Raw genomic sequence first — 17,200 nt, forward strand, 5'->3', positions numbered from 1 at the left:
CTCAGGGATTTTTGTCCTGTTGTAACACGACCCAGGCTGGGTCCCAGAGCATCACACCTCCTTCACCCCAGAACTGCTTGTGCTTTCTGCCTCTCTGCTGCCTGTGACTGGGAAGGAAGAGGAGGAGAAGGGCAAAGCATGGATTCACACTTAAAAGCACCTCTTTGCAGGGGCATTCTTGACAGAGCTTATATCCCTGTTTCTTGACAGTCCAAAACAAGCTGTGGTTTCAGAATCCCTGCTAGAAAATCGGCTCTGTCCTTCCAGCTGAAGGACACATTGCATGCTTTCTGAAAGGACAGCTTGGGAAAGTGGGAGGACCAAAACTTCCCTCAACAAAGTCATCTCCAGTTATGTAAGAGCTCCATCTTGGAAATCCCACTTATAGGGAACAAGCTATCGGGATCCTATCAGAATGAATGTGAAATGTTGTCAGCCCCCAATGACTCGGTGCAGTCCTCCCCGATGGGCTCTGTACTGCAGCATTCCCTGACCCTCAACTCTGGAGCTGGAAGAAATCAAGGACCCCGTGGAGAAGTGGGGCCTGGCTCTGGCAGTGATGGAATCAAAGCTGAGTGTTTAATTAGGCACATTAATTGGTTTGTGTTGGCACATGGCTTGGTGGGGCTATCCAAAAAACAGCCCACCAGAATTCCTGTGATCCAGGAGGGCCATGCCACTGTCTGTCTGGGGCCACAGAGGCTGGACTGCTCCATGGAGAGGACCCTGGGGCAGTGCTGTGCAGGGAGGCAGCTCCCTCCAGGCACAGTCTGACAGCCCAGGGCCCTCCACACAGCCCCTGCCACTGCACTGAGCTCCCCAGCTCAGCAGGCTCGGCAGGCACAGCCAGGCTGGGATGCGACTGCCCATCCAGGCTGGGATGTGACTGCACAGCCAGGCTGGGATGAGACTACACATCCAGGCTGGAATGCGACTGCACAGCCAGGCTGGGATGCGACTGCACATCTCTGCTGGTTTTTTATGTACTGCAGGTGCTATGCTTGAAACAAATGGGTTTTCCTGGGGGTTTGGGGACAGCGATACAGAGGCATCCTGATGATCCTGACTGGAGCCAGCACGGCTGAGCCGGAGCTGCACGCCCTGCCAGGGAGAGCTGACAGCTGAATGCTGTCTCTGCACAGAATCCCTTCCATCCACGGCCTTTCTGAACAGACTCTGCACCACAGGGAGGCAGTGAAACTGCTCACTGCCCTACCAGCAACATCACAGGACTTCAGCAGCACCACATCCAGACTGAGAGCCCTGCTGGTCCTGAGCCAGTGCTGGTGTCTGTATCCACACGATGGTTAATCTACAACTGTGATAAATCCCCTGTGGATAATCAAGAAGCTGTGACACTGCTCCAGCTTAATAGAAAGCAAAGAATTTACTCTTCATTTATGCCTTAAAAAAACCAAAGGCCTGAAAAGGAAATACAAATCTCCAAAGAGAATCAAAACAGTATCGTATGTTGTTCTGAGCGCTCCAGGGTCAGAGTCAAGGTTTTTCTGCTGTGAGGAAATACATGTTTACTTATATTTAAGAAGAGTATTTGTGGACTACGGGGAGGAAAGTTGACATGTCTTTTACTCTTCCTTTTTTTCCTTGGCTTTTGTAGATAACAGAGGTAGAGATACATTTTCCTCACAGAGGCATTAGCTGCCTTTTCAAACCTCAGTATTAATCTCCCGATATACTGGGGATAGGTGGTTACTGCCAAGAGCTTTTCTGAGCCTAAAGTACTGTTACCCAGATTACTGAGGGTGGCTGTGCTGAGTCCCTGCAGCAGCAGCAGCTCCTGTGTCTCTGTGGATCACCTTTACAATCACTGGCTGGGCCTCATCCTGCTTAGTTCTGAAACCAGCCTGGACAACAAGCTCTTGCTCGTTCTGGCCAACAGGCAAACTAAAGGCAGCTCATTGAAAAAACAGTGGCTTAGCTAATTTTGGGATCACTACCACAAAACCAAGGCCAATTCTTGTGGCAAATGTCTCCTTCTCCACACTCAGCATGAGTCTTGACTGACACAACCCTCATAAGAGGGGAAGGGCTTGGGAGCCTTGATGTGCAGATCCATCCTGGGAGGCTGAAGTGAGGAGAGAGACAAACAGCACGCACAACTGGCAGGATGGGCTGGCTTCCCCAGGAGGAAAAATCCTCTCCAGGCACACAGAGCATTATGCACATTAGAGCACCGAAGCATGGAAGCCATGAGCATCCACAAGGAGCACAGAGCCAACCCCCTGAGCAACTCTGTGAGGACACACAGGAAATCGGAGCTGAGAGGGAAAGGGCAGCTCCCCCAGGAATTCCACCCGTTGAGTAAACCCACCCCATTGGGAAACACGATGTTTCAGCAAGGCAACACAAAAGGGCTCAGCTGCTCCTTTCCCTCTCCTGGTGCCGCTGTGGGAAAGGCATCATCAACCCCTACACTTGCTCCTTCCTTACCCTTCCCAACTTCCCAGTTATTCTTCCAGTGATGTCACATTTAAACTGTGCTAAAATATAAACTGATTTTACTCCAAAAGGTTTGCTGTCTCAAGTAACTCTCCAGGTTTTGGTGGAGAATAGACACCTTTTGGAAGAACGGAAACATTTTTCTTTGGGAAGAACGGACAAAATGCTGTTCTTGCCACTAAACCATCCAAAGATGCAAACTCTGAATTTCTGAGGCAACTGTTGCTCATCTTGCTGAAAATATGCTCAGTTAAGGAACAGAATTCTGTAAAGGAACGCAGTGGGGTTTATTTACTTCGCAGCATCCCGGGAAGTGGGAGGCCCCTGTGAAGGATCAGTTCTGGGTCAGACAGCCTTGGGCTGTGCTCATCACAGTGCGTTTGGCAGAAGGGCTCAGTGGTACGGGAGGAGGGAGTTTGGGATCCAGATTGTGTTGGGACAACGCTGAGAGCACCAGGCAGCACAGCAGATGGGCTGGAGACGGGAGATCATCTGTGGAGCACAGCTACAGCTGCAGGCACTGTGCAGGCTCAGGCTGTGCTCCACAGCTTGGGGTGCTGTGGGATTTGGTTTTGCCTACTTTTTGCTGCGCCAGCAAGGAAAACTATAGCCAGAAGATCAAGTTTTAGATGAAGGCAAGAGTTTGGGGTTGATTCTCTTTTTATGCTTGCTTTGCACCAAATGACATAATCAATGTCAGCGGAGTTGCTGATGCTGCCCTGAGTCACAGCGAGAGGAGAGTCAGGGCTGTGATTCATTGGGTTTAACGCTCACAGGGGAAGAGATTGGGGATGTGCTTGGCTCAGGGCTGCCTGGAACAGCGAGTCTGAGGGAAGAGCACCGAGTGCCAGGTGTTAAAGAGAGATATCCAAGCAGATTTTACACTTAAAATACAATAATCCTTTGTGCTGCTGTGGCAGTTTTCATGTGAAGGTCTCAGGGGGCTCGGCTGACATTAATCTGGTGTGCTTCCCTGTCTCCAGTGTGAGCTCTGTTATTCCAGATGGGCCGAACGAGGCACTTAACAGGGAAAAGCCACTTGCCAGAGGTTGCACTGGAAACTGAGAGCAAAGTTTTGAGCCCAGCCTAGGGATGCCAGCTCAGATGTCCTGCTCTAACCACTGCCCATGGACTGTGGGTACCAGCTGGAGCCCAAGGAGGTGCCCTTCAGGTCCAAGAAAAGCCTCAGTGTGTCTGTCATGCAGGGAGGCAGCAGGATCCTGCTGCAGCCGGTGCTGTGAGGCTCTGTAAGAACATGATGCAAGCCTCTACCTCCTCCTGAGATGATTTAACTCTTCCCAGGCAGCTTGCTTTGCCTAGTGGAAGTTCTTCTCTGGATAGGAGCTGAGGGGCTGTGGATAGAGAACAGCAGAAAGCCGGTGCAAAAAGGAAAGGTAAAAAAAAAAAAGCATTTTCTTGCCTTCTCCCTCAGAGACTTGTGTCTACTGGAAAATATTTACAGCAGAGAAAGGTGAAATATCAGGACTAATTAGCACTGAGAAGGTTGGTATAAATGGCAGATGTTTATGGATATATATAAACCCCAAAGATCCTGCCGCCACCGTGTGTTTTGCCTCTTGCACTCCCGGAGTTGAGGTTGTCATGACAGCAGCCCCCCTTCCTCTCCCCATGCCACCATTCCCAGCCTAGACTTTAATCTTCATCATTTTAAGAACTTTTGTCACCACGGCAACATGATACAGACTTTTAAAAATATTTTCTAGCACAACTCAAATGACTGTCTTTCCTGTGTGGTTCTCTTTAAACCTCTAGGAAAAAACATTTAGGGTTGGATTCTGCCCCTGGTGAGCCAGGCTGTGACTCCCATGGGTGTGAGACAGCAGGGACAGGAGCTGGCTGGTGCCTCCAGTGCCAAGGAACGGTGGCATTTTCACCTCCCAGGGAACAGCAACACCAGGACTGGGGCCGGGGCTTTTTCCAGCACCTCTATGACTTTGGAGGAAGCTCCCCTTTGCTTTTCCATAGGGCTTATGTTTCCATATGCCTACAGCTCAGGTCTTCAACAGGATCTCTCACTACAGTTGAATGCCTTTGGAAAAAGATAAAGGAAACAAGCCCCCAGAGCTGTAAATAGGTTGGGTGTCTCGTTCTCAGGGGGAATTAGATACCTTACCTGCCTAGGCTGTTTTTAATCTCTCCTGGCTCTTATCTGCATCTTTGGGAATTGTAGTTCCCCTGAGAGGCTGGCAATGAATCACTTCTGGAAATAGGTCACGGGCTTTTTTGGAAGTTTAAGAATGACCAGAGTCACCAGACAAAAGGTCTGTGTCGCTCAGTAGCTATACATAGATGTGCTTAGGGAAAGGAATATCTGGGAGGCTGGGAGGAAAGGGAGCACAAATACCTGAGAAAGGGGCAAGAAACACAAGTGGTTTGGAACTGGGGCCTTGAGGCCTGGAGATGGCACCCAGAAGGAGCACTGAGTGGTCTGGGAGGGTGGTTCACACAGCTCTGTGCTGGCTGGCACTCAGGGGATGTGGAAAAGGGAGCTGAGCAGCACAGTGAGGTAATCCATGGATGACTCAGATGATGTAGGTGAGTCCAGGCTGCAGCCTATGTCAGAAGGACTCATTTGTGGTCTGATCAAAAAGTCACTGAGCTAACTGGGAAAACACCCCCTGAATGCACTGAGCTGAGGCACAAAGTCAATTGACTTGGACCAGTAATGAGACAAAATACTTATGGCAATATTGATCAGGGTATGCCATTACCTAGGCCAGTGTCAGCCTTTCCCTTGCAGCACGGATCTATTTGCAGCGAGGAAACTACAGAATTGTATGAACTGGTGTGCTGAGGAAGGGGATCCCAATCCTCTTCCCTCCCAGCAGCACCACAGCTCCTGAAGCTGGGCCATACCATGCACTGTTTGGAAGCTGTTTGCCTTCCCTTCAGTGACAGCTTAGTGGAAAATCCCTGATCGAGAAGTAAAGTTAAAAGCCAGTAACTTAAATCTACTTATTATTTTGGAGCTGTTGTTTTGGAGTTCATCAGATGCTCCCTCTGAAGCATTTGAGAGTGGACTAAATGAATGTCTTGTCTGCCACAGGTGCCTCCCTGTTCCATTTACCTCCATGCAGGAGCCTGACTCAGGGAACTAGGGACTGCCACCTGGATTTGTATCCATGAACACACAATGGGAGAAAGAAAATCAGATCAAGAGAACAGATTCTTCAAATGAGAAAGAGAACTGTCTTCTCAAAATTCAGATTGCCTGCAAAATAGCCCTCGTTTCCAATCTAGAGAAAGCTGTCACAAAAGAAATCAGCAGTGACCTTTGTTTTCTTATTTCTTTCAGTCCCATTTGAATTTTTTAGTTTAAAATTCATAACAGATTTCTTAAAATTCAACACTGATCCCTGGGGATCCATGTGACTAACACCTGAGATATACTATGAACTCACCAGGTCCTGCCCTGCAACTGCAGACTTGCTGAAGAACTACAGAACTCTGCAGTTTGCTCCTGATCAATCAGCATTATTTCTTTAACGCAGTTTGCATTTCCATCAAGACAGCAAAGCACACACATGTTATCCCACTACTAACCCCTTCTGGGTTTCTGTAGGAGCACACAAAAAGAAGCTGAGCCAAAAATGCCCAGCCCAAAATGGAACAAGCAAGTGCCTGTTTGTCTTTGAAACAATTCCCTTTGCACAGGCCAGGCAAGGTCTGCTCACGCAGGTGAGGCCCCCCCACATCCCAGAGGGGCTCAGGCAGTTGGAAGCAGAAGAGTTTATAGTTTGATTATATTTCTGTCCAAAAGCAGAACCTATTGCTGCTCCAGCCTGGCACAGCCTGCCAGGATGCTTCATGTTCTGCAGGGAGATTGAGCACTTTCCACCTAACTCAATCCTGTGCTTTAATTCGATTACAGCCACGGCAACCAAGCACAACTTCCACCCTTGACTTCTGTGATGCTGTTAGTCACTGTAACATCCCTGGAAGGAAGCAGCCTGGCAGGCCTGGAGCTGTGAATGGTTTCCTGCTCCACGAGGCAGCGAGTGTGACACAGATAATGCAGCTCCTCGGGCTGCAGCGCCGTGACCCCGTGTTTGAACTGAGAGTGGAGGATGCTCAGCACAACGGCCCTGCCTGCACATGGGCTGAGCCTGCGAGTCTCCGTGCTCCACTCTGGGCACTCTTTCTTGTCCTTGCTGGGAACATTTCAGGGAGGGCAGATGGAACACCCGGTGCGCTTCCCAGCAGTGTTGGAATGGCTGCAGCCCCGGATGAATTCGCAGGAGCGCCGTGCCAGCCGTGGGGAGGCTGCTCCCGGGGCACCAGCACCACAAACTCCAATCACTGTTAGTGTTGGGTTTTTCCTAAATTGCTTGGACAGACACTGGTCTGAATATATCCAACCAGGGTCTGAATCATCTTTTGGGAGACCTCACAGTAAAAGGTTTCTGTGATGCAAATGTATTTTCATACAGTGTGTCACACGTGTCACGGCCAGTCCAGGATGAGGAACAGGGAGACAAACACCCTCGTACTCTCCTGGAATAATAACAGCAATATAACCTTTTCCACATTGCAACGGGCACCTGAGAGAAGGGACCTCTCAAGGAGACAGCACAGTGAAAATAACTCCCTGGGTAACGCATCTCAGAGGACCTGGACCCTCCCATAACCTTCAGACACACCCACACAGGCTGCACCGATCCCAGGAGAGCCAAGGGGGGAGTGGCTGGGTGCATTTATTATTTGCTTTAAGAATCTAGGGCAGGAAAAACTGTTTTTAACTCACAAGCGGCGTAGATTATATTTGTGAAAGTATGACAGATTAATTCCTGCTGTGGTTGCATATAAATTATAGAAAAATGAACTAAGTCAGAACAAAGATGTTTAAAAGCAGTACTTAAACTCTACCTAAAATATTCCTAAACCTCCATTAATACATGCTGGGCAGGAACAGAGTCCCTAAAGACTGCCATTTTAATTAGAAATCCAACAGGAAATGCTGCCTGATGACAGGTATCAAGGCAAAGATCCCCAGAGCCACAGCCCAGGAGGAGGAGATTTGCACAGCTCTTTTAGGGGTATAACACAACAATATTACAATAATTGTAGTAACAGTAACAATAACATTTGGGAGGGACGTTGTATGTTCAAGCAAAGGACAGGGGTGTTATAAGAAGGTGCTGCTGTCCTGTGTCTCCAGCTGTGCCTCAGAGGCTGGATCTGGAAGCAGGTCCCCACAGGGAGAATGGCAAGAGAAGTTTCCCCTCCTTAGTCCCTGTACAGGGCTCTTCTGTCCTTCAAACAGATCTTCAAACCTTGCCACCCTTTCCTTGCAGCAAACCTATACCAACCAGCCGTCCAAAAAGCAAAAGCTGTTAGAAAATGCTTTCAAAAGGCCACACCCTTCCCAGGCAGGTTTTTATCCTGTTCCCCTGAAAAGAAAGAGGCATTCAATACCAGGTCCCTGTCTGCCACTGCTGGAACAGACCCAGACACCAAATGTTCCTACAAATGGTAAGAAAGTCCTCATCAAACCTTTTCTTCTTGCTGCATCATGTGATCAGAAAGTATTTTATTGGTATTTCTCTCCAAAAAGGCACACTGCCTGATCGAATTATTTAAACAAAGCTGCTTGCTTTGGCCTCATTTTTGCTATTTTCCTTCTGAAATGGCTTTGCTGCTACATCCATTTAACCTTTCCTTTTAAGCCTGCTGGGAATGGGACCCACCACTGTCCTCATTCAGTCCTCCCCTGGCCTGTGGGCTTGACTTCCCTCACTCCAGGGTACACATGGAATCATTTCACCTTCTTCAGCTGAAACCACAACTAACAAGGTGTCCAACCACATCAGCTGTGGAGTCCAACTGCTCCCAAAAGAAGGAGTTTCCAAGACCAGTTAATTCAGAACAAGGCACCGGCAGAGGGCTGATAACCCACCTCCTTGGAACACTTCCCCTGAATGTGTGAGAGATGCATTTAAACTTGGAAGCAGGGGTGGTGTTTAACCTTCCAAAGCTGTTGTCCACCTTGTAGCCCTGGATACACTTGGAGCTCACACAAACACCCAAACTGCCCTGGAATGGTGCTGCCCGTGGAAGGAGCTCCAAGGGCTGAATACCTGCATTACCTGCTGCCTGAAAGAGCGTTTCCTTGACTGCATTTGGAATTTGCTGCCTTTTCAATTGCGGTGACTGCTCCATATCTTTGCTGAATACGGCAGGAAAAATATATACAGCCCTCATCTTTTTCTAGCTGACTTATTACTTTACAGGATTTTTTTTTCTTTTTAATCTCTTCCCCTTAAAGGAAAGAATTTCAAGCTCTTCCTTTATTCCAGGTCGCTCTCAATCATTCTCAGCAGTTTTCTCTGAATTCACTTTACTCTCTAGTATAGAAGTAGCCCAAGCAACTAAAATTGGGACATTTCTATACTTGGTTAACTTACAATGGCCATTTATATTATTTTTAGTGCTTGTTTCCACCCCGTGCTCCCCCAATTCTTGTTCCCTTTTTTATCCCCTCCAGCAGAGAATCAGAAGGTAAGAAGTTCTACAGAAGAACCTTCTATAGAGAAGCTGCACTACAAAACAGAAACAGAGCTGCTTTAAGCCCTCATATTTACTCTACTTGGTTTCTTGTGCAGTTTTAAAAGAAACAGAGTCCTTTGGGAATCCAGTTCAAAACCTGCTCACTCGACCTCTCCTGCCATAGTCTGGATCATTCCTCAACTTCAAGCTGATTTAACAACACCTCGTTGCTGCACAAACCCCCAGTCCAGCAGCAGGAAAATGTGCCCCCACTGGTGTGAAAGAAATGGGCAGAAAACAAAAGTGATGGGAGCAGCACTGGAAAATGACTGGGGGACGGGGAGTACAGGGAAAGGACAGCACTGGTCATTCCTTGCAGTCCCCCAGCAGCTGCCACAGCACAGCTCCCTCTCAACACCTCTGAATGGTTATTCAGAGAAGTTCAGGGGGAGTAAAATCTTCCTGACCCCTGTGCCTTGCAAGAGCCATGTCTGCACTGGCTGTGCCTCCAGAGGCTCCAGGCTGCACCCATGAGACTGGATCTGCACTGGGAAGCAGGGATGGGCTCCAATAAGCAATGGGAATGTGGAGCCAGCCTCGTGGCACACACTATTCCATCCCTAGCAGTGGCTGCAGCACTGGTTCAGGGCATCAGCAGTGAATTTAGGAGGGCTGAGTGTCTCAGGGTATCTGCTCCTGGATGCTGAGCACCCTCAGTCTGGATCTCTCCAGACCATGTGAATGAGAGCTGTGCAAAAGGGCAGGAAACACTCAGACCATCCACCTTGGGAGTGGAAGGTGGCCCTACCCACAGCAGGGGGTTGGAACTGGATGATCTTTAGGGTCCCTTCCAATCCAAGCGGTTCTGTGATTCCATAATTCCATGAAGTCAGGCTGTGGGCTAGTCCGTGTCTGGCCTGGTGCAGATGCAGCAGATCCCACACAAACAGGGACTCGAGGAGTGGCTCAGACCCACACTGAAGGGACAGCAGGAATCGAGGAAGGCTGACATTGCCTTTTCTTCCCCCCAAAAATGTACTAATGGAGTGGTAAAACTGCAGCACAGGATTTGTGCCCTGGAATGCAAGCCATGCTGTAAGAAGGGATGGAAGGGGCCAGTGCAGAGCTCCAGTGGTTTGCATTTACTATAATGAGTGTTTTTTCCGTGAGCTCTCCTAACCTGAGGCGGAATCATAATTCACTGTCAGCAGTGATTATAAATGAAGCCGGATCCCTGACCCCGCAAAGCTTTGGCAGAGCAAGAAATGGGAATCAGGACACAGCACGTCAGGCAGAGGATGGAGACACCAGGAGCAGCTGCAACATATGGGATCAGGCAAGGAGAACCAGCAGGGCAGTGGAGACACTCTTCCTAGACAACGTTAAAGTTCTCCTTTCAGAAAGCTTTAGCACTAGGGCTGAATGACTCTGAGCATCCAATAACACTATTAATTTCTTTCTCTGCATTTATGGTGCTTTCCCCTCCACAAAGTGAACAGGAATTCAGCTGCAGGCAAGGAGCTCTGCCAGAGCAACACGGGGTGAGAAAGTTGGGCTGTTCTGAAATCCAAAATCTCAGGGTTTCTCAGCACCCTGCAAAGGAGTGGTGGGCTGCCTCAAAACAACAAGGTTAAACTGAGCATGGGATGAAGCAAATGCAGGGCACCAACCTTGACCGATTCAGCCTTCCAAGCCTGGAGGGGAGAACCCGGATAGGAGCCTACTCCATCAGTTTAGGGCTCAGCATGAAGTCAGAACCACGGGACCTGGTTTCCCAATCTGTGTCCCATCTACCTGAAATCTCACAAAATGTCAGATTTTGCCTCCTTTCACTAAACTTGGGTTCCCAGCACCATCACATTCCAGAATTAAGTGAGACTTGAGAATTCAGTGAAGTTTCTCTCCGTGACCACCTACGGACTGGTGACTTCCTTCAGGGAATTTGTTCAGGAGCATGCAGATGCTCCCAACAGCAGTAAACAAAATAATCTGAGGCATCAAACATTTCACAACCCCCAGTGGGATGACTGAATATGGAAAGGAGTCAGGAACAGATGTCTGATATCCCAGTTATTAGTTTAGATCTCCCTAAAACGCCAGGAACCTCAATCTCTGGTAGGATTAGACTGGTGTCCAAATTTTTAATGAACTACTGGTAACTGTCCCCACTAGGGAGACAAAAAATGATCTGAACATCAGGATTTCATTACACATCCCATCTGTGGTCCAAATGGAGGATACAAACACTTTTGACAAGACTAGTGACAAAGAATTTGGCAATTGTCTCTTCTTCAGATCTGCTGGATGTGGAGAGGAAGTTGAGGAGGGAAGTGTTGAGGATCATTAGGGATGAGGTGAGGACCATGGAGCAGAATGTACTGGGATGCAATTAGAGAAAACTAATTAGAAAATCAGAAAACATCAAGAGAAAATACTGATTGTAAGGGTCTTTCAAGGTCTTTGCCCCATCCCTGGAAGTGTTCAAGGCCAGGTTGGACAGAGCATGGTCTAGTGGAAGGTGTCCCTGCCCATGGCAAGGGGTTGGAACAAAATGACCACCTTCCAACCCAAAGCAGTGTGTGATTGTGTGATTCAGCAGCTCCACTTTGCCAAGGGAAAGGTAGGGAGTCCTATCACCTGGAGCATCAGGAATTAGGGCTGATAACAAGTACAGGAGGCTTCTCTGAGCAGCTGCAATTGTACCTGAACCTGCCCAACCCAGCACATCCTGGCTCTGATTCAGCGCTCCCGAGGTGCCCTGGCAAACCCTTACCATTGGAAAAGGCATCAGGGAAGACCAGCAGACAGGCTGGGGCAGCCCCAAAGCCACGAGCCTGGCCCGTGTGTGCCATCATCCCCAGCAAGGCCAGCGGGGCTCTGCTGATCTGTCAGTCCCTCAAATACCCTCAGGCAGCACGAGAGGATGTCTGCGCTCCCAGGGATGACCGCGGCTGACCTCGGGCTGCCAGGGCTCCAGGAACCAGGGGGATCTCTCCCTGGCCAGCCTGGGAAGCGGCTGACATTGCTCTGCTGTAATTACCAGCTGCAGGAGCTCAGCCCTTCCCACCTGGCTGCGAGTCCTTCCAGCAGTCAGCAGAGCAGTGCACAGCCTGCTGTCCCGCTCCCAGGAGGCTCCAGACCAAGGACTTGGAGCACTCCGGTGCCCTTGCAGAGCAGCCTCCCAGCCAGCCACCTGGCCTGCCACATTTCCCAGGATTTCACACAGAGTTGAGCACTAACACCCCTCTCCTGGTTATGTCCCAGGCTCGTTCCCCACTGCCAGCCGGGCTTGTTCCTGGCCCTTTCTCCTGCCAGTGCTGGCATCTGAAGTTGGCAGCTGCCTCCCATCCATCAGCACATCCCCTGTTCTGTGCCAACTGTCAATTAAGCTGGCACACTGGTGCAACCTTCCCACCTTCCTGGCTCTGGAAACCATGGAAGTGCCAGCCTCAGAGGCAAGGGGCTGGCTGTTGGCTGTCAGTCAGGGTAAGCTCTGGTCCATCTGCAAACAAGTGATGGGAGCAGGAAGCCACTGTGTGGGGTGCTGATGCCCAGCTCTCATGCTGAGGAAGTGCCTTGTCTGGAACAAAATATTCTCCACCCCTTTTAGCTTGGTCTTTCCACTTCAATCACTGTGGAAATATCCTCACCTCCACTTTTCTATTTGAAAGATCTCTCCACAGAATAGTTTCTCCCCACTTCCAGAATAGCAAAGGAAGTTTTGGGGTGGTATCCAGAAAAATGGCTGGCTAATCAAAGCAGGCACAGCTTCCCTCCAGTGACTGATTGGAGCACCGGCTCTTCTCCCTCCCTCTCCCCCATGAGCAGATCAGGGTCAATGGCTGAGCTCTGCGGCTGCTTCCCGGCCGGCAGAGCCTGCAGGGGTGGGAAGGGCAGGCTGGATGAGCTGCACATCCCGCAGCCGGCAGTCGCTCCGGCTGGGCCCACGTTTATCAGGCAGGGAAATGGCAGAGCACTCCAGCGCTCCCACCCCCGGGAGCTTTGCCACACCGCTCTCAGAGCCCACGGTTTGCTGGAATCCTGGGAGCAGGGAGGATGCAGCAGAAGGAGCCTCCACGGGGCTGTGCAAACCTCGCCAAGGCCGAGGGTGTTCACTGGGGGTATGACCTGCTCTGGCCTGTAGCCTGGAGCCTCCGTGGTGCTACTGATACCCAAGGGGCAGAGATCCATAGGCACGTTCCTGCAGTGCTGGTGAAGCTCTCCAAGGACGAGGGATCCCTCTCCCATGGCTGTGCATGGCTGGTGGGGTGGATGCACAGCTGCAGCCGGGCTGAGAGGAAGGTCCAGAGAGCTTCCAGTTTCCAGCAGCAGATGGAAGCTGCTGCCAGCAGCTGCAGGTCCCCAGTCAGCACTCTGAGAGCACGGCTACGGCTGAGGGCTGCAGATAAGGGGAGAGTGCTCTGCGATAAGGTTCCCTTTAAAGGCACCGTCTCCTGGAGGAGCTTGCTGCGTGCTGTGTCTCAGGAAGGGGGAGGAGGGAGAGGGGAAAGGCCAGAGGAACATGTTCCAGCCTGGCTCCAGACCTCCTCGTCTGCATTCCCAGCACTCACAGAGAGCCAGGATGGAAACTTCCTAAAGTGGGCTGTGTTCCTCCGTCCCTGCCAGCGGCTCAAATGACCTTGAGGAGGGCAAGGAGAGGGGCACACAATCCGTGTATGAGAAGCAGCAGCATCTTGCGCCTGTATCTCATCTCCAGCAACGTTACTGCCCTGGGACATGGGAGAAGCTCCAGGAAGGATCCCCCGAGTTCCCTGGAGTACAGCTGCACTCCTCCCACATGTATCACAGGGTGCACTGTTTGAGGCAGCAAAGCAGGACAGAGCTGCAATCTGCTCACTGCTACACTCTGAACCCTCTCCCTCATATTGGGTAAGAGAGCTCTCCTTTTGCTTTCCATGCTGGAGAAGCCAATGTCTTCCCCCTGGCAACAGCAAAGACCAGCTCTCCACTCTGGCCCACTTGTTCTCTGTGGGCCAAAGCACAGTCAGACCCTGGCTGAGCATGGCAAAGTAATCAATCCCCTTCCCAGTGTGCAAGACAATGCTGCTGCCAGATGGACAGCTCAAAAAAAGTGACAAGGTATTGCTGCTCAACACATTTAACATCTGTCTGACAGCAGCCCTCGAGGATCAGACAGTCCCATGCCAGGACAGACTGGGGGATGCAGCAGTCCTTCCCCAGCTCTCCTTTCTCCTGTCTCCTGTGAAAGCCTTTTCACTCTGCTTTCCTAATGCTCCGCCGGCCTTCCCCTGTATTTCTTTCCCATTCCAGAGGTGGATGGAGTCTGCCTAATGCTCAAGACAAAATACAACCATGTCTTTCAGATCTGGAGGGAAGAGAGCTAAAGTGAAAAGTTCTTATCTGTCCTTCCTCATACCCACAAGCCTGAGGTGATTTATCAGCCGAAGAGGCGGGTGGTGGGATGTCTGTGCACGCTGGCAGGGAACAGGGAGGGAGCTCAGAGTGCAGAGGGGCAAAGCTCACCCCTGTGGGGAGGGGAAGAGTCCTCTGGAGAAGGCACAGCCAACCTGAATCACAAATTTTTCTCCTCTCTCCACCTGAACACAAATGACAGCCCTTGTTATCCCTCCTGTGCATGAAAGAGTAGTGTGGGAATAGAGAGGGAGGTGATCGTGGCACAAGCTTCCCAGGACTCATGAGCGGCACAGGGCAGGGAGAGTGAAACAGGGACATACAGGGGGAGTGAAGAAGTGCTGGGCTCATGTGACACCCAGAGTTCATCAGTGCATTACAACACATTTACTCAAACCCACCAGAAGAACATCCCCTCCAGCTGTGCAGTGGCCCTGACAGAAGTCTCTAAGCTTTGGCTGCACCAAGTTTGCCTCATTAACCAGTTTCAGCTTAATTCTTTGTAGCACCAGAAAACAGGCACACTGTTGGGAGAGAGTGGAATTAGTGGTGTTTGGGTGATGCACACTGGAGAGGAGTCTAATCAACCCTATTCGAGGGATGGCCTCTCCAAACTGGGCTGCACTGAGCAAATCAAGAGGAATTAACACCCGGCACTTTGCTGGGTGAAAAAAAAAATATAAATGAAGAAAAAACAAACACAGCTGCTGCGTCTTAACTGCTCTCCACCCTCTCCAGGGACTTGAGGAAAAGCAGGCCTGTCAGCTACTTTAAGGGACATTATCCTCACAGTTTCTTCCCAGTGTTTACAAGGCAGCACTGCTGCTGGTTGTTTGATTGCTTGTCAGTGCCAGCACAGGGAGAGGTTCTCCCAGAGTTCACCCTCCACAGCTCCACCACGGGAGTGTGGAGCCAGACCTGAGGTGATCCAAGGGGAGTGCATGCTCCAGCTGCTCCCTGCTCTGGGTACAGCTCCAGGCACAGCCAGCACTGGGCAGAGAGGCAGCACAATTCCCCTTTGAGCTCACCCCAGCACTGGGCAGAGAGGCAGCACAATTCCCCCCTGAGCTCGCTGCCCACAGTGTTGCTGTTCTCTCCTCCTTGAGAGCTGCACCAAGTCACTTCTCCCATCTTCAGCTCCTGGCCCAAACCTGACTCACTCCTTACCTCAAGAATTCCCCTCAGACCAGTCTCCTCCTGTTCCAAATCCATTTACACACAGCACAGACCATTATCCTTTCTGGATGGTCCATCCTGGCTGGATCCAAACTGGAGAAACACATTCCCCAAGTTTCTCTTGTCTCCTAAGGCCCAGGAGTCATAGATAGAGAATAAGCATGATACACCATCCTCACTATGCTCATCTACCTTGGTGACCCCAAGTCAACAGGTCAAGGGAGAGGATGTTGGATACATCACAGAATAATGAGACAGTGAGGTGAGCTAACATCAAGATATAGTCCTACACTGGGTCAGGGCTCTGCTTCCAGAGAAGAGTAGGAGCAGTGTCCCCCAGCCCTGGGGACAGGACCTGCCCAAGGGCACTCTGCAGAGAAGTGCATGTTCATGTCATACCTCAGTGGGATTGCTCAGGGTCTGTGTCAGAGCAGATCCCAAGCCTGGTGGCACCTCAGCAGTGTGAATGAACTGCAGCTGTTTGAGAGCTGTGAGGTGACTACATTATTGCCTTCATTTATGGAAAGGAACATTGTGGGACTACTGGCATGTGGCTCATCCCGAGCCCAGAAGGAAGCTGGAAGAAGAATTCTGGTGGTTTCTGTTATCAGATCACATCTCTCCCTTTCTTTTCCCAGCTGTCACAAAAGGCAGAATGTTCCCCCTGATCGGGCCCTTCCTAATTCCTGGCTTCTCCTCATAAATAGTGATGAGCAAAAGGCAAAGATACCATCACCAGTTCAGCAGGGACCTGCCTGGTACAGGGCTCTGCCAAGGTACACAAGGCCACCACTGCCACTCAACCTTCTGAGGGAAAAATATTTTTCTGTTTAAATTAACCAAACTCCGCAACCTTCATCTCTCTTTCCCTCTGTACATGGAGGTGTGCCCTTGCCTGTGAGGATTCTGAGTGTGTCACTAGACTAAAATGCTCTGTGTGGTGCAACCCATGTCAGGAAGTGCTGGGGTAGGAAGGGAGGCATGTTAAGGAAAAGCAGGGCAATTACCCCACTCTCTTCAATTTTCTGGCACAGTCTTGTTGCAGAACTTCTGGACAGGCATTATCCAGCTCACAGATCTGGCAGCTGCTGTTCTGCAGGACTTCTGTCTTAGGAAGGGGAGAAGACACAAGGCAGGAATAGTTCCCAAAATATCCCTGACCATGTTGGAGTAGAGAAGGTGACAGACACTGGAATAGCAGAAAACTGGGGCCACACATTCCTTGGAATGAAAAACTGGGGTGAAGATCAGCACCTTTAGGATCCTTCCCTGGTGAAGTAGTGCTTGAATGAAATGAATAAAAAAGTTCTTGTACTGAAGCTCTAGATGCACTTCCAAGTCCTTTTCCAGGATGGAAAATTTTGCCATGCATTGCAAAGAGATTTCAGAATTATCTTCCATTCTAATGTGACTCTGGGAATGTGGAAATTGCCTCACTCTTTTCCCTAGCCCTTGGGGTATTCCTGCTTAATCAAAACTGGGAGAGGGGGGAGTTAAAGTAGAAAAGGAAGCTTAAAAATATGCATCCTTATGAGAGAAGCAAGAATAAAATGTCATCTCAGCTCTGAAAAAGTTACCACATTGATTTCTGCTTCATAAAAATGAGGTTAAGTTGAATGCATTAAGCTGGCAAACTGGATAATTGCATGTCCTGAAACTGTCT

The 17,200-nt window shown here is 50.0% G+C and overlaps 1 protein-coding gene across 2 annotated transcripts in view; it reads right to left on the reverse strand.

Annotated features, from left to right (window-relative positions):
* The window catches only part of HCN4 (hyperpolarization activated cyclic nucleotide gated potassium channel 4), a 134,267-nt gene that overhangs the window by 36,447 nt on the left and 80,620 nt on the right, over positions 1 to 17,200 (reverse strand). The gene's annotated exons all lie outside the window — the stretch shown is intronic.

The sequence above is a fragment of the Neopelma chrysocephalum genome, unplaced genomic scaffold (genome assembly GCF_003984885.1).
Source record: "Neopelma chrysocephalum unplaced genomic scaffold, ASM398488v2 Primary Assembly neopelma1_124, whole genome shotgun sequence".
Taxonomy (NCBI): domain Eukaryota; kingdom Metazoa; phylum Chordata; class Aves; order Passeriformes; family Pipridae; genus Neopelma; species Neopelma chrysocephalum.